Raw genomic sequence first — 15926 nt, forward strand, 5'->3', positions numbered from 1 at the left:
TTAATCTGTCTTCCTTCTCTCCCGTACTCTCTTTCTTTCTCTCCCGTAAAAGATAAGAATTAGAATAGATAGGTGTAGGTAGGAAGGTGTAGGTAGGAGCGAAGCTGGGAGACACAATAAAGGCGAATGAGCGAAGCCTCTCGACCGATAGGGAGAGGGGAGAGGAGTGAAGTAGCTAACTAAGCTAAGGAGAGAATGCATCGGAGCTAAGCTGTTAGACCAATAGTAATGGGTTGGGTGGGCGAATGAAGCCACTTTCCAGTTCACAAGAATGAATTGTTTCATCATATGCTTTACCTAGTCTTTGAATCAATTAGTAGGGGAAGGAGTTAAGGAGACTGAATGTTTGTTAGGTTAAGTAGTTAAGGAGACAGAATCTTTGTTTCGGCTTTCCTTCCTGCCTGTTCCGTTCCGTCTCATTCATCCAGAGTTGAGTGTTTACGGTTCGTTCAAGAATCATACTCCCTCCCTTCATATGCTTTACCTTCACCTATTGATTCCTCGGGTTGAACTAGGTAAGCTGGATGAGAGAGACGGATTGAACTCGGGAAGATGAGAAGAAGAAGAAACCGACACCCTGAACCTTCTTGAACTCGGTAAAGCGTCAAGAAGAACCTTTCGAGTCGAGCTGCTTCATAGTGTTTAGAATCAATCCAACTTAAGAGCTCCGTAACCTGACGAAAAGAGGGAGATGAATCAGACTTTACAGGAAGGAAAGACGAAAGCGAAAACAAAGCAGCTAAGCTCCCTTCTTGAACTCGGGCTATTCTTGAACTCGGTAATTAGGAAGTCAAGACTAAAGCAAGACAAGATTCATCCATTCTCCTTTACCTTTAGAAAAGAAAGAGAGGACTGATTAGAGTTTGAGCTCATCGTCTGATTCAGAGTCCTGCCCTATAGCTAGTCTGTTACACTACTTTGATTTGCATCTTGTATAATGGGAAGCCCCTCTTCTCTTCGTTTAGTTTATTGCTCGGGCGATAGCAGCAAACTGCGGGCTCGGGAGACTTCCTTGCCTGAAAGAAAGAAGGGAAGAGCTACTCTCTGACTTACGCAGCAATTAGTAGTACACGGAGGAACAACCTACTTGACTTCTCTTCTTTGTTCCGTCGTTGACCCATGATGGCTGGACCATGCTCTTGCCTTTAGGCCCGCCCACTACCAACCTCAACATGTCGGGATATCCGGACACCACCCGCGCCTAGCACCCGCTGAACTGAGACAATTAGTGTAGTGGGAAGCTACCCGCCTGAAAGAGCTAAAAGCACACCTCTCCGGAACCTGTCGATCTCACAGCTGAGCTCCGGAACTGATATTCCCTGACCAGAACCTATTTACCTTATTCATTCGCTCAATCACCTATACATGAGAGTCAATTCATATTCAATCATGTAAACGAAGAGAAAGAGAAGCTCAATCACCTTTACAGTCTCGTCCAGTCATTAGCAGCTTTGAAAGACTGAAGCAAGACAAAAGATTAATAAGACTTTACTGTGTTGGAATAAAGAAAGGGAGAAGAAGAAGAAAGATGCATGAATGAGACTGAACCTTCTCCGAGTTGTAAGTGTTTGATGAAAGAAGAAGAATCAGATATTCCTTGCCAGGCGGGAGAGTCAATTCATGAAATCCTACACCTTTACAGTTCAAGAATAAATGAAGGAAGGAAAGAATAAACCAATGAAAGATGAAACTTCACTCCTTAACCGATAGAGAATGAAAGAAGAAGAATCAGTCCTTTACGAGTAAATGAGATTAAGCGAAGCTCCTGCACCGTAACCTTACCTTTATCAAAGAAAAGAAGAAGAATCAATCAAATCATAATAAAGATTAATTCGAGTTTACAGTGATAGGGAGAAGAAAATGAAAGATGAAACTGAACTCCGGCGGACCCTTATACTCTATTCTAGTACCTGATTGTGATTGAAGAGGGTAAACTGGACTATTCCGCTTTGACTGACGATATTACCTGACCGGAATGACTCTATTACATTACCGGATTGAACTGTAAACAAAGAGGAAAGATGAAAAACATTCTGCTTTACAGTTCGTCAAGGGATATTAAATGAAATGAATTAGCAGTAGCAGCTTTCTTTGAAAGACTCAACCTTAAACCTTTTCCTATCTGAGTAAACAGTGTTTGTAAAGAAGGGAGACTCAACAAATGAAAGAAAGAGAAGCTAAGCTCATGAACCGGAACCGATAAGACCTTCCCTGATTTCACTCTTTGACTTTCCTGCCTGTAACAAAGATGAATTATCAATCACTACTGAACCTTAACCTATTTATTCACAGTAAACGAAGAAAGACGAAACCTTCACTCTTTCACATAGGCTGGATGAGACAGATTGAACTCGGGAACTAGGTAAAGCATATGAAGTAGCTCTTTTCTTTCACTATTCTAGAACGAGGTAAAGCAGCTGAGCTCCGGAACCAAAGACGATATTCCCTGAACTTTCCCAGTAAATGAATGAAAGATTTGATTAGCTCATGAACCTGAACCTTCTCCGAGTTTACTGTTCAAGAAAGAATAAATGAAGGGGGAGACTGAAGATGAAAAACATTCTCTCCTTTACAGTTCAAGGATGAATTAGCTGCTTTGAAAGACGTAACTCCTTATGAAGACGACTGATCCTACTGATTGAACTCGTAAACTATCAGCTTCTCCGCTTCAATCCTTCTTTCACTCCTGAACCGATATGACCCTCCCTTATTTCTGGAGGTAAAGCTAACCTTTCTTTACTTATACAGTCAATAAATAGTGTTTAGAATCAAACTTAACTGCCCCGGACCCTTATTATACTCTATGAATGACCTTCCCTTTACTTTACTGTCGAGTAAATGAATGACGGAACCGTCACCTTTCTTTATTCCATTCCCTGAGCTACTGAACCTGAACACCTTTTTATTACCTGAAGTTCTACTAGTGAGTTATTCTTGAACTGTAAAGACAGACTGAACTCCTTATGATGAATGAGACAGATTGAACGAGGGTTGAACTATTCCATTGCCTGAACTCCTTCACTGAACCAGATTGAACAGTCAGATTCAAGGTCAAGCTCATTCTTTATGGTCTCATTGCAGAGCTCCTCTCCCGTAAGGTCTCACAGCCAGAGCTCGTTCGCCTCGTAAACTCGGTCTCACAATTCCTTCACCTCCTCCGTCGGTTGAACAATTTCATTTCCTTCACCTCCTCCGTCGGTTGAACAATTTCATTTCCTTCACCTCCTCCGTCGGTTGAACAATTTCATTTCCTTCACCTCCTCCGTCGGTTGAACAATTTCATTTCCTTCACCTCCTCCGTCGGTTGAACAATTTCATTTCCTTCACCTCCTCCGTCGGTTGAACAATTTCATTTCCTTCACCTCCTCTGTCGGTTTCACAGCTTCGCTCCTGCCCCTCTCCCTCTTGGTCGAGTTGCCGAAGCTCGTTCGCCTCGTAAACTCGGTCTCACAGCCTTCGCTCCTCTCCCTATCGGTCGAGCTGCCGAAGCTCGTTCGCCTCGTAAACTCGGTCTCACAGCCTTCGCTCCTTATTCATCCTCAATCACTACTTCACCTATTTCTTCTTTGTAAACTCAATCACCTTCTTTCTCTTCCCCTGAACCTATTGTATTGATTGATTCAGTCTCCTTCCCCTCGCTCCTCTCCCTCTTGGTCGAGTGGCTTTCGCTCCTTTTCCTATTTCTTCTTTCACTGTAACCTGGGCTTCGCTCATTCACCCATTATTTCTATTGGTCTCAGAATTCCATTGCCTCTTTCTTCGCAATCCTTCCTCATTATACTCCCATCCCAGCCTCTGACCACCTGTCAAATCAATCCAAAGGAAGACCGTCAGTCTTTTCTTTCTAACCCAGTCGATTCGGGTTTCATCAAGTTAACAATCTGCATCTGCATATTTGTGTTTACCGAGTCCGAGGTAAGCTCTCTGAGATGAGGCCTGATGACTGTGACATCATGAATCTGACGGCCTCGGCTCCCAACCCAGTACGGGATGACTCGGATGGGCAGATAGAAGGGAACCTGTCAGTTACGCCTTTAGGGTACGCTACGGTGCCTTAGCAGTTTGTTTTCCGATCCTCCTTCCTTCATTCAAAAGTGGTTGGTGATGTAGGCGTATATTAGCTTGGCAGTCCCTGGTCTCATCCAAATTGTAGCCCTACACGATGAGGGTTGTAATCTACCTCAGGGTACTCCATTTCTCTTTTCTTACCTGTTTGTTCATAATGCTGCTAGTCAAGTGAATTTCTTTCTTTTCTTCAAATTGACTACTAACTAAGAGGAGAAGCACTTTGACGCCCAAAAAGTCGCATGTCCGGACCCCGTCGATTTCCGAAAAGTCTTTTCCCGTTTTTTGGGGTGAGCGGAGCAGTCAAAGAAAAGTATCAAAACAAATGAATAGCACGGAGCTCATAATGATAATCCAACGCTTAGCTCCACCTTCCTTATGATGGATACAGATTTGACTTCCTTCCCTTCTTCAGCTACCTCTGAAACTCTTTCTTCAACAGCGTCCGCCGCCTGACTTGGTCAAATTTGTGCTGAATACAGCAGGTGTGTGCATGAGGTAGGTTATTCATTCCCCCCTGAATGGAATGGCCCATGCCTGCCTGACCTTGTTCGGACAATGCTTGGGGATCAAGCTATTCAGCACGGCTTTCTGCCGGATGCCTACTATGATGTGATGTTATGTGGGACTCATAGTTGTGGATGCTCGGAGCTCGTCAATTTGCTGGATCTAATCCACTATTCTATGCAGGGGTTGTCAATGACATAGGGTTCCTGACGTACTGGAGTTATAACATTTGAATTTCTCTGACATTCTACGTTCCCGAAACGGATCCTATCAAATATTTCACATTTTCTATGATCATCTCTATTTTAGGTATTCGGGGAATCCTCCTTAATAGACGAAATATTCCTATTATGTCAATGCCAATGGAATCAATGTTATTAGCTGTGAATTCGAACTTTTTGGTATTTTCGGTTTCTTCGGATGATATGATGGGTCAATCATTTGCTTCATTGGTTCCAACGGTGGCAGCTGCGGAATCTGCTATTGGGTTAGCCATTTTCGTGATGACTTTCCGAGTCCGAGGGACTATTGCTGTAGAATTTATTAATAGCATTCAAGGTTAAAGATGAAAACTCCTAGAGAATTACCAAAATACGAAGTTATCTTCTCCTTTCGTTCTCTTCTTTCTTTTTGATTTGGACTTGGTTGGTTGGCAGGGTCGGGGCCTTTCTCGCTGGGCGAGCGCATCCGATTCTCAAGTCCTTTCCTAAACCACTTCCCGTTCAGTTGCTGAAAGATAGAGAGAAGCTTGATAAATGAGATGGAGTTCCACGAATATGCGGGCTATAAAGATGCTATTTGCTGCTATTCTATCTATTGGTGCATTAAGTTCGAAGAAGATCTCAATCTATAATGAAGAAATGATAGTAGCTTGTTGTTTTATAGGCTTTATTATATTCAGTCGTCAGAGTTTAGGTAAGACTTTCAAAGCGACTCTCGACGGGAGAATCCAGGCTATTCAGGACGAATCGCAGCAATTTCCCAATCCTAACGAAGTAGTTCCTCCGGAATCCAATGAACAACAACGATTACTTAGGATCAGTTTGCGAATTTGTGGCACCGTAATCGAATCATTACCAATGGCGCGCTATGCGCCTAAGTGCGAAAAGACAGTGCAAGCTTTGGTATGCCGAAACCTAAATGTTAAGTCAGCAACACTTCCAAATGCCACTGATTCCCGTCGCATCCGTCTTCAGGACGATCTAGTCACAGGGTTTCACTTCTCAGTGAGTGAAAGATTTGTCCCCGGGTGTACGTTGAAAGCTTCTATAGTCGAACTCATTCGAGAGGGCTTGGTGGTCTTAAGAAAGGTTCGGGGGGTTCTCTCTTAAGAATCTCAAAAAGAAGAAAAATAGAATCTAATTCATGTTCATGCTAACAGAAGAGCGAATCCAATACCAAGACGACTTCTTTCTCAGGAAGTGCAGCAAGTACTTGAGTCATTTTTGGGTATCATGCCCCACGAGTGAGTTGCCAAGTGCCCCCTAGCCTAGAAGGGCAGTCTACCACAAGATCGAGTGGAAGCCTGGAGCCAAACCCCCTTTCTTTCTTGGGGAGCCCCTGCTCTTTGTTTGATTTATTCCAGAAAAGTAGCCGCCTTGTGCATTGATTATCGGGCGCTCAACAAGGTAACCTAACCATCAATCACAAGTATACACTTTGTTTGATTGCGGACTGATTCACCCTAATCAATAAACCCGAGAGACTTCGAGAAGTTGGATCTACGGCAACTACCAAGTGCGTATCGCGGAAGGAGACGAGCCAAAGACGACCTGTGTGACAAGCAAGCAACCTGACTAATAAAGAAAGGGGTGATTTGGTTATGCCTTTTGGACTCACCAATGCCCCTGCCACGTTCTGCACCCTCCACAATGAGCTATTCCACCCGTACGACGACGACAGGTGATATACTTCTCTATAGCTATTCGTTAAACGACCACGTTAGCCACCTCCGGACCGTAAGGTATTAAGGAAGAAGAACCTCGATGTAAGGGAAGGGGATCCTATTCCTAGGGCATTGGATGAGCATCAGAGCGAGGAGGGGCAAGCACCTACCAAGGTGAGTGAGCTAAGATCGTTTTTAGGGCTCGTTCACTATTACCGAAGATTCATGGTAAGTTACTCGAAGAGGGCTGCTCAACTCCAAAATCTACTAAACTAAGGACGTACGGACCGATCATGGCATTTCACACTGATCGGAAAACAAAGAGCTTTTGAGGACAACAAGCAGTGATTGATGACTCCGTATTGCAGTTGCCAGATTACACTAAGCTAAGCCATTTGAAGTAGACACGGATGCGGCAGACTATGCCATAGGCGGTGTGCTAGTACAATAAGGGAACCACCCAGTAGCATATGAGAGCCGAAAGCTCAATGAGACCGAAAGGCGTGGTCCAAGAGAAGGAGATGACAGCAATAGTGCACTAGAAGAGAACGTGGAGGCGGGTCGCTCTGGTCAAGACGGATAATGGGGCGACGAGTGACTTCCTGACCCAGAAGAAACTCACGCCAAAACGGGGACGATGGCAAGCAAGACAAACTTGCCAAGTTTAATTGATATGGTGCGTCAGTCTGCCGCTTTCTTTGACGGACCAACCAACCAGGTCGCAGATGCCTTAAGCTTAAGTAGGAAGACAGAGCTGGCGGCATTTAAGTGTGAGGCAGTGGCAGCCACTAGCAGGGTCACGAGTACCATACCGCATCGTATTCGAGATGGGCTTGAAAAAGGACCCGCGATCAGCCTTTCTTTTGCACCACAAGCTAAGGAATGAAAAACTCGGCTTGGATCAAGGATGGGCTCTTGGTCACAAAAGGGAATCCACTTTCTTTTTTCAAAACCTTGATTTTTTCGGTATGCCGCGGAGCGAGCAAGGAGTGCCACGCACGAGCGGAGCGAAAACAAAGCCAAGGGGGAATTCTTCGTTAAGGGAAATCCTTTGATTGTGTATAGAACATGTCTTTCTTGTTCCACTAGCTAGGACAAAATTCTCACATGTCACTTTCGTTATTACAACCTTCTTTTTTGATGTCAAAGACCAGAAGCTATGCGCAAATTCTCATTGGATCTCGGTTGTTCTTAACAGCGATGGCTATTCATTTAAGTCTTCGGGTAGCACCACTAGATCTTCAACAAGGTGGAAATTCTCGTATTCTGTACGTACATGTTCCTGCGGCTCGGATGAGTATTCTTGTTTATATCGCTACGGCTATAAACACTTTCTTCTTCCTATTAACAAAACATCCCCTTTTTCTTCGCTCTTCCGGAACCGGTACAGAAATTGGTGCTTTTTTTACCTTGTTTACTTTAGTGACTGGGGGGTTTCGGGGGAGACCTATGTGGGGCACCTTTTGGGTGTGGGATGCTCGTTTAACCTCTGTATTCATCTCGTTCCTTATTTACCTGGGTGCACTGTGTTTTCAAAAGCTTCCTGTCGAACCGGCTTCTATTTCAATCCGTGTTGGACCGATAGATATACCAATAATCAAGTTTTCAGTCAACTGGTGGAATACATCGCATCAACCTGGGAGCATTAGCAGATCTGGTACATCCATACATGTTCCTATGCCCATTCCAATCTTGTCTAACTTTGCTAACTTCCCCTTCTCAACCCGTATCTTGTTCGTTTTGGAAACACGTCTTCCTATTCCATCTTTTCCCGAATCTCCTTTAACGGAAGAAATAGAAGCTTGAGAAGGAATACCAAAACTTAGTTCACTCGCTGAGTCTCTTTGCATCCATGGCTGAATGGTTAAAGCGCCCAACCTATACCGACCTAATAAAGAAAGGGGAAAATTCGTAGGTTCGATTCCTGCTGGATGCACTTGGAACGTTCAGTTCAATCGCTGCTCACAGAATTGATACATGGAGGAGAGATCCTTAATTACTGATATCGAGAAAGCTAGGACGTTATGAGCATTCACTAATGTCAGCCCTTGCTTGGTCGGGAAGGTTCAAGCCTAAAACCGAGGAAGGCCTAGAAATAGGATTCCGCCATTTTCATTTCCTAAACTACTGAAAAAGCATACACATAAGCACCCGAGGATGCAGAATCATACACTGAGGAGTCAGATTTTGCTCTTTCATCCAAACACACCGAAGCATCCAAAGCAAAAGCTCCTCTTTACCCCTACCCCCCTAATCTTAAGAATCCGAAGCTGAAGCCAAATCAGAAGCTAGAATAGAGGAGAGGGAAATAAATGATTCCAGTAGCCAAGCCAATGTATGTGGGGTCGGTATATAACTACAATAAGAATACCCGTGATCCGGGGCATGAAGCAGTTGAAGTTGATGATTTCTTTTACTATTTGGCATCTGTCTGTGTGAAAAGAAAGTATGTAGGATCCGATCCACCTTAAGCTATGGGGCCTGAGCCAGTTCCTAAAGCATAGGCTCTCGTACCAAATCCAACGTATAAATCAGCCTACTAGGCCGACGCCAAATCTGCACCTGCGGAATATCTCTTCCAAATCATCAAATTAATAGTACGTAAAGAAAGGGCTTTTACCCGATCTGAGTCTCGTCTTTCGAAGGGTCTCGTTCCGTTCATATGCCGCTCATTTGTAGCAGGGGCTATCTTTTAGATAAGTAAGACAAGCGCTTCATTACGCGTGATTCTAATTCTAGCATATGCTCAGTCCTATCAAATGGTTGAGCTCGTGTCTTTAGGGGCAGCAGGTCGGGCCTGCGGTTCTAATGATTCCGTAGATACAGAAAGAGCTTCACTGATTGCTCTTCTATTTCTTTTTTCATCAAATCGATATGAAAACGGCAACTTTAGGCTTTGTGAATTAAGGAGGACTCATATGATTCTCCTTCCTCGACTTCGGTTCTCTCTCCTGGTTTTCAATAACACAGAAACTTGCTTATAGTCAGGTCTGCCTTTTATGTGTGAATTCGTAGAGTAGGCAGAGACCCAACTATACGATCGGAGTTGAAACACGTAACCCATGGGTCCCCCGAATATCAATCATCAGCCAACCCCCTTTCCTTCCTGGCTTTTGTTCTACTAGCAGTAAGCTCTGTTCCCTCCAGTTCGATTCATTCCGGATTTTGATACCTGACGACCATCCAAGGTTGAATGAGTGCTCCTATTAGACTTTTCCTTTGACATTTTAGCTGAGCATTCGGGGCGCAGAGATTAGTAACATGCTTTTCCAGCCCATATCTTCCCACCTACGGCACATGAGCTTTCGAGAGCCAGCCCGGTCCGGATCTAAACGATTTTTGATGTATGTCTTCTGTCTTTCAGCTCAGCGGGATCCAGAGAAAGACAGACCTACCTACCAGTTCTAAGTGGCAAGATCCATGAAAGAAAATAGGCGAAAGAGAAGAACCCGTTTTCTTCTTCTTTGATATCACATCGTATACATCGCATCGTAATAGAACCCTTTTTGAAAATCTGAAAGTACCCTCTCCTCGCTAGGCCTACACGTTTTAGGTTATCCGGAAGGAATGGAATGACTAATGTGATGTGAAACCTCCACAAAGAAAAAACTCCTTGGACTTCCCGTATGGCCGGCCAATCCGTGACAACCCCACAACAAAGAGTGAAATGCCAAGCCCTTTATTAAAGCGAAAAGTATGCGCTATACCTCTCCCAACCCACCTTGTTTGTGTACTGGAACTGCTACCACTTCTTTAGAACAGCACTAACTTACCGCTCTATACTATAAGATAAGAAAGAAAATCCAATAGCTACATAATCAAACAAACTGCTATTAATTATACACACCCAAGTAGTGGCTCGCCTAGAGGAAGAAGCCAAGCCGGAGCCTATGCACTACCGAAGAATAGACCTGATAGAATCCATCGATTGCATAAGATATGCCAAAACCACTGACTGGTCTTTACAAACGGAACAGCATAAAGACAAAAAAGAAGTCAAGTAGACTCTGAAGGAAGGAAAAGAGATAGTTCAACCTGAGCCGATATGACCTTTTACAGTATTCCCTGAGCTACTGAACCGATAGAGAAAGAAAGAAAGAAGGGAGACGAAAGCAAGACAACAAGACAAGATTAATTAGACTGATCCAGTAAAGACCAATAATGAATTTTGTCTATCCTCTCCCTATTTTTTTGATTAAAATTCATGCTTTACCCTATTTCAACAGTAAAGACTATTTATGACTGAGAGTGAACTGGAAGGAAAGACGAAAGCGAAAACAAGATGAATTCGACTCAACAGTCAGTCAAGACGAAACGAAAGAAGAATTTAAGACGACTTGACAGTTCAAGAAAGAAGGGAAAGAGAAGGGAGACGACACTATCGATGAATGAGAGTGAACTGGAAGGAAAGACGAAACAGTCAGTCAAGACGAAAGCAAGACAAGATCTCCTTTACAGTTCAAGAATAAAGGGAGACGAAACAAAGACAAAGACGAAACTCCTTATTCCGGAACCTATTTCTTTCTGAATGAGACTGTAAGTACCATTTCTTTTCTAATTCTATCTTCTGTCTATTTTTTTGGCCTAATTGGAGTGGAAGGAGTCTTGCTGTGGAGATGGTTTACTCTGAACTTGAGATGGTAGGTTTGGGAGTGGAACTTTGTTTACATTCCCCGTAAAAGAGTCAGTGTTGAATGGTTTTATCCCCCCTGAGGCCCATCCTCCCCTGGTTGGTTGACTGTACATCTTCAGTATCCCCCTCATTCTCACTCTAATAGAAAGGCCGGGAATGACCAGAGGTGTATGGAGGTTGACTCTGTCTACCTTTTTAACCGAAGGCATACATGGAGTTGGAACCGTTTTATCTAATACTAGTATGCGCGGGAAGTACTTCTGCCTCATCCTGTTCCTTCACGGTAGGTACGCTTGGCCCCTTGTTACATTGCCTTTTTGTATGCTTAATGTAATGGTCTGAGACATCAAGCCGCATCGGCTGCCTTCTCTTTGATTGATAATAAGGGAGAAAAGGTTTTAATGGACCTAGGGCGTCTAAGTGCCCCTTTTTTTGAGGGGAGCCGTTCCGTGTGGTAGAGGGCGAACAAAGGATAGCGTGCTTGTGTTGGAAGCGAGCAAGCGGGTGAACGAATCATCAACCAAACGGGCCACTTGGTAACTAGGAGTGTCTCTTCATCTTCATAGCTGGGATGCTTCGAGCTTCTGGGCCTCGGAAACCGGAATGGAATCTCGTGCCCCGAGGGCGGCTAGCACGTCCCGGCTAAATCTGACCGGATTCTTTCCACTCTCCCCCAACCCTGAGTTTGTTTCTTACCTAACCGGTGGCGTACGAGAGGGAGGAGCCTAAATACCCTGCCCCCATACTGGTGCGGACCGTTCTTGCCTTTGGTAATATCTGGTTGCTGGTCTGCTTCACATGGGTCCCCCTTTCTTTTTCATACTTCTGTTATTCGACTTTTGCCGGAGAAAGATATTATGACCTTAGTGATGCTTGCGTTGAGTATAATAATAAATACTCGTGATGAGTCCCCCTTAACTACACTATGCCTTTCTCTTTCTGTTTTGTTTAGTGTCATTTTCTGCTCTCTCACGCTAACGCTAATACTTCATCCTTTTTCCCGCTGTTATCCACTCCTATAAAATGCTAAAGAAGCCGGGCCATCCATCCTCTTTATCCTCATTGGACTCAAGGACATCGATAAGCTAAACCAATTAGTCAGTAGATTCGATCGATCTAAATCTGCCTAGCTCCCTTCCGAGAAAGAATCCCTTATACAAAAAACATCGAGAAAGATATTATGAGCACCAAGTGGATGCTGCATATCTTTTCTTCTTCTATATTTTGATATATCACACGTTGCCCCCTATCCCTATGAATTAGTTCCAAGAAAGGGGCCGTTCACGTCTTTTTTTCTCGGTTTTTGATGTAGTTGCAATAAGTTTCCTGATTTTCGTCGAGATGGGGTGTGAAGCGTCAGTACCTTTTTGAGAGTAGCCAAAGGGAAGAGCCGGCCGGTGGGAGCGAGAAGTTTTGGATTCGTGACTGGAATGTAGGGCAGGGAAAGTCCCGCCAAAATGTCCAAGACTGAGGGGCGGAACGCTTTCCGAAACAAATCCGTTTTTTTAATCAGCTTGAGCTGGACAGGGAAGGGCGAAGAAGACAAAAATACCAAGTAATTTACAGAAAGGGAAAGAGAGGGTTTGTGATCGAGTGCCATTGCTCCCACATCTTTTTCCGGTCCGGCCACGAGCATAAATGTTTTATTGGGTTTCGGACCTTATTCACTCGCCTTATCTTCTTTAACTTGGCATCCTGTAAGAAAAATGGTGCAGCAGTTGACTGACAATGCGGATTTGGAACTGGCAAATGAAAGAGAAACCCGAGAGGGTCTTTTCAATCTTTTTTCTTAATTGGTTGGAGAGAATCACCAATTTCTTATTTGTTCGGATTTGATTGTGTTCACAAGGGGAAAGGAGAAGAAGAAACCCAAAAACAGAAGCAGAAGAGGAAATACTGGTAAATGGCTAGCAGATTCGCAGCAAAGTCCGCTTATAGTTCCTTTTGGCACAACAGGGTAAGTAGTCAACTCTAACAAACCAACAAAAAGACTGAAGCATTCAGATAACAAGAAAGACACTGACCGTCCAAGCATCAAAAGAGGGGACTGGGCATTGGTCCCTGGTGATACAGTGAATATCGAACCATCAACAACTCGGAAAGCATCAATCCCAATAACCCAGAAATTGCGATCAACTACCTTGCCCACAAGGCATCCACCATGGTAGTGCCATATAGTACTCACTGCGGGCAAAACTCTCCCATCAGCCGATCATTTGATTGATCAACGGGCAATGCAGGCCCCACGTATCTTCAATCTCGGCCCCCAAACAAACCATTCCCTGAATTGGAAATCCTCCATGGAACGGCTCCTCAGTACATCACCGATCTTGCAGGTGCCATTCACACACCGCTCCACATACATCACCCGGATTACTAAAGTAGTTGAACCGTACAATTGGGTTAACCCTGACATCTGTAGATGGCAACCGGAGTGAACAGAGAGTGGCCCAGTAATCTTCTCCATCAGGGTAGCCACAGTGAGATAGAGTGGTGAAGCTGGGTTCCGAATGAAAAGAGAGCGAGCCGGGGAGACAAAAGGTATGAGATTGGAAGTTGCTTCAAGGTAAGCCCCTGTCCCTGAATTGGTTATGCCCACGACTTGTATCAGAGAGTGCTCCAATGGGATTGGGGGCACAATTGAGATGCCATTTCGGGGGTTCTCATAGAGGAACTGTCCGACATAAGGCAAGTGATGAGACAGAGGAATTCCCCACGATGAGAGGGACGGCCTCGGTCCAATGCCACTCAGAAGCGGAAGCTGTGGGCTTCCGAGAGCCCCAGCACAGAGGTGATCCTCTCCCTTTGCATTGCATGGCCCTCTTTCTTTGGTCGCGAAAAACAACCCCAATTACCGATTGCTTCGATCCGCGAAGAAGAGGCTAAAAGAATTCTTTCAACACTTGCATAGCTTGCATAGACTGCACTCTCATATTCAAAGCTTTCGCATAGCTGAGGAGATCAGCAACACTGTGTCTACGACCAGAACTGTCGAATGTCGAACCACCAATCTTGGTACCCACTGAATGATCCAAAGTCAAACCATTATAGGGATCAACACCGGCTTCCAATAGCCCGTCTCTGACTGCCGATTGCCAATTCTTGAGCTCCGGCCTAACCTAAGATAGCCCTCTCAACCCACTCATAGGACTGGTTCACCACTCGGAGGTCCCAATTCACCCCTGACCTGACCTTCCGTAGAATTATTGATCGGCTCGACTATAGAACCCGGCATTGATAGCACTACTGCCGTCAAGAACCCGGCCTCGGGCATTGGGGACGCCGTCTTCGGAGGTTCAGGCTTGCACCGGGGAGTCGAAAGCACCTCCATGAGAGTGGTGAGGAAGACTGATTGGGTCATCAGATTAGGCTTTACGTACGGAACACCGCCCCTCTCCTTTCCTTTCCAGTCTCGCTTCTTCGCCCCTCCCCTTCTCTTTCTCCTTTAAAACAGTCAAAACTCAATAACTACTTTATCACCTTCCCCGTACGGTTTCATTGCATCGCTCCTTCATCTTAACTCATTCTTTCTGGCTTTCTTGAACAGTAAACTCAATAACTACTTTATCACCTTCACTCTTGGACAAGGTCAAGCTATTTTACGGTCTCTCTTTCTAGTTGTTCGTTATATTCTTTGCAGAGGGTAAATTCAGTGAGATGTTGAGACTTTTTCTTTCTGCTGACTTTACGGGGATTTGTTTGAGGCTTAATGTAATGAGACTGATTTGACTCTTTCACCTTGTATGTATGTAAATAGGTTGAGCGTAAGGTCAAGCTGATTCACCTATTCATTCTATTGATAAAGCAAGCTACAGCTAATTCATGGCCTCTTTCACTTCCAACAACTCTGTCTTCTGAGTCTGCTGGCCTTTACTTAACTTCTACTCTACTCCTAATTCCTCCATTATCTTGAAGGAGGTAAGTGGTATAGTATTTAGTCTTTCTTTCCCCTGCCGCTCTCTCTGTCTGTCAGCTTGGCTCCTTGAACTGATTGAAGTGATTTTATTACATTGCCTGTATACTATGTACTTCTGCCCCTGATGTCACTCCGGGTAAGTAAATGCGAGTATTCCCCTTCCCCTCTGTCTGTAAGCTTGGCTGCTTCACCTTTTTCTTTCTTCTTCACCTCTGTCTGAGTCTGAGTTCCGTAACCTGTTTGTCTAACTCTTCTTCTTTTCACAAGTCAAGACTAAACTCGTTCCTTAGCCTAAAGAAGGTATTCGTTACAAGATTCTCATTCAACTGATTAAGGTGTAAAGCTGCTTCTTCCCTTTCCTCTTCGTCAGCTACTTCATTCTCAATAACTACTTCATTCACGCACTGACTTTCTTTCACAAGTCAAGACGAAAGAGAAAGCTAGCTACTGTCCCTGACCCTTCTTACACTTCCAACTCTCTACTGCCTGCCTACTTTGACTTCCTACTGCCTACTCTACTTACACTTCCAACTCTGTCTTCTTCGTCTGCGCTCCTGTCATTATCTTTCACTCGGTAAATGGTAGTAGTAGTTAGTCTTTCCCCGGAACCTCGGTCTGTCAGCTTCGCTCCTTGAACTGATGAAAGTGATTCAATTCCATTGCCTGTACTATTTCTGCCCCTGATTGAACGAGGTAAGTAACTAGTAGTTGTCTTTCTCCTGAACCGCTGTCTGAGTCTTCGCTCCGTAACCTGTCTGACCTGACCTTCAGTAAGTAAAGGAATGAAATGAAAGATCAATCCCCTTATTCATTCTCCTTCTCCTTCTGCTATTTACACCTTATTAATTCAATCTGGAACCTACCTATATTATTCTTCTTCTTCTTTTGAGTCAGGTTTAAGTAAGTCAAGACGAAAGGGA

The 15926-nt window shown here is 44.3% G+C and overlaps 1 pseudogene; it reads right to left on the minus strand.

Moving 5' to 3' along the window:
* Nucleotides 1-11860: 11860 nt before the first annotated feature.
* Nucleotides 11861-14451, minus strand: LOC147789952 ((R)-mandelonitrile lyase-like pseudogene; annotated as a pseudogene).
* Between the last annotated feature and the right edge of the window lie 1475 nt (nt 14452-15926).

This window comes from Cucurbita pepo, chromosome 12 (genome assembly GCF_057944985.1).
Source record: "Cucurbita pepo subsp. pepo isolate OVF chromosome 12, ASM5794498v1, whole genome shotgun sequence".
NCBI classification, from domain to species: domain Eukaryota; kingdom Viridiplantae; phylum Streptophyta; class Magnoliopsida; order Cucurbitales; family Cucurbitaceae; genus Cucurbita; species Cucurbita pepo.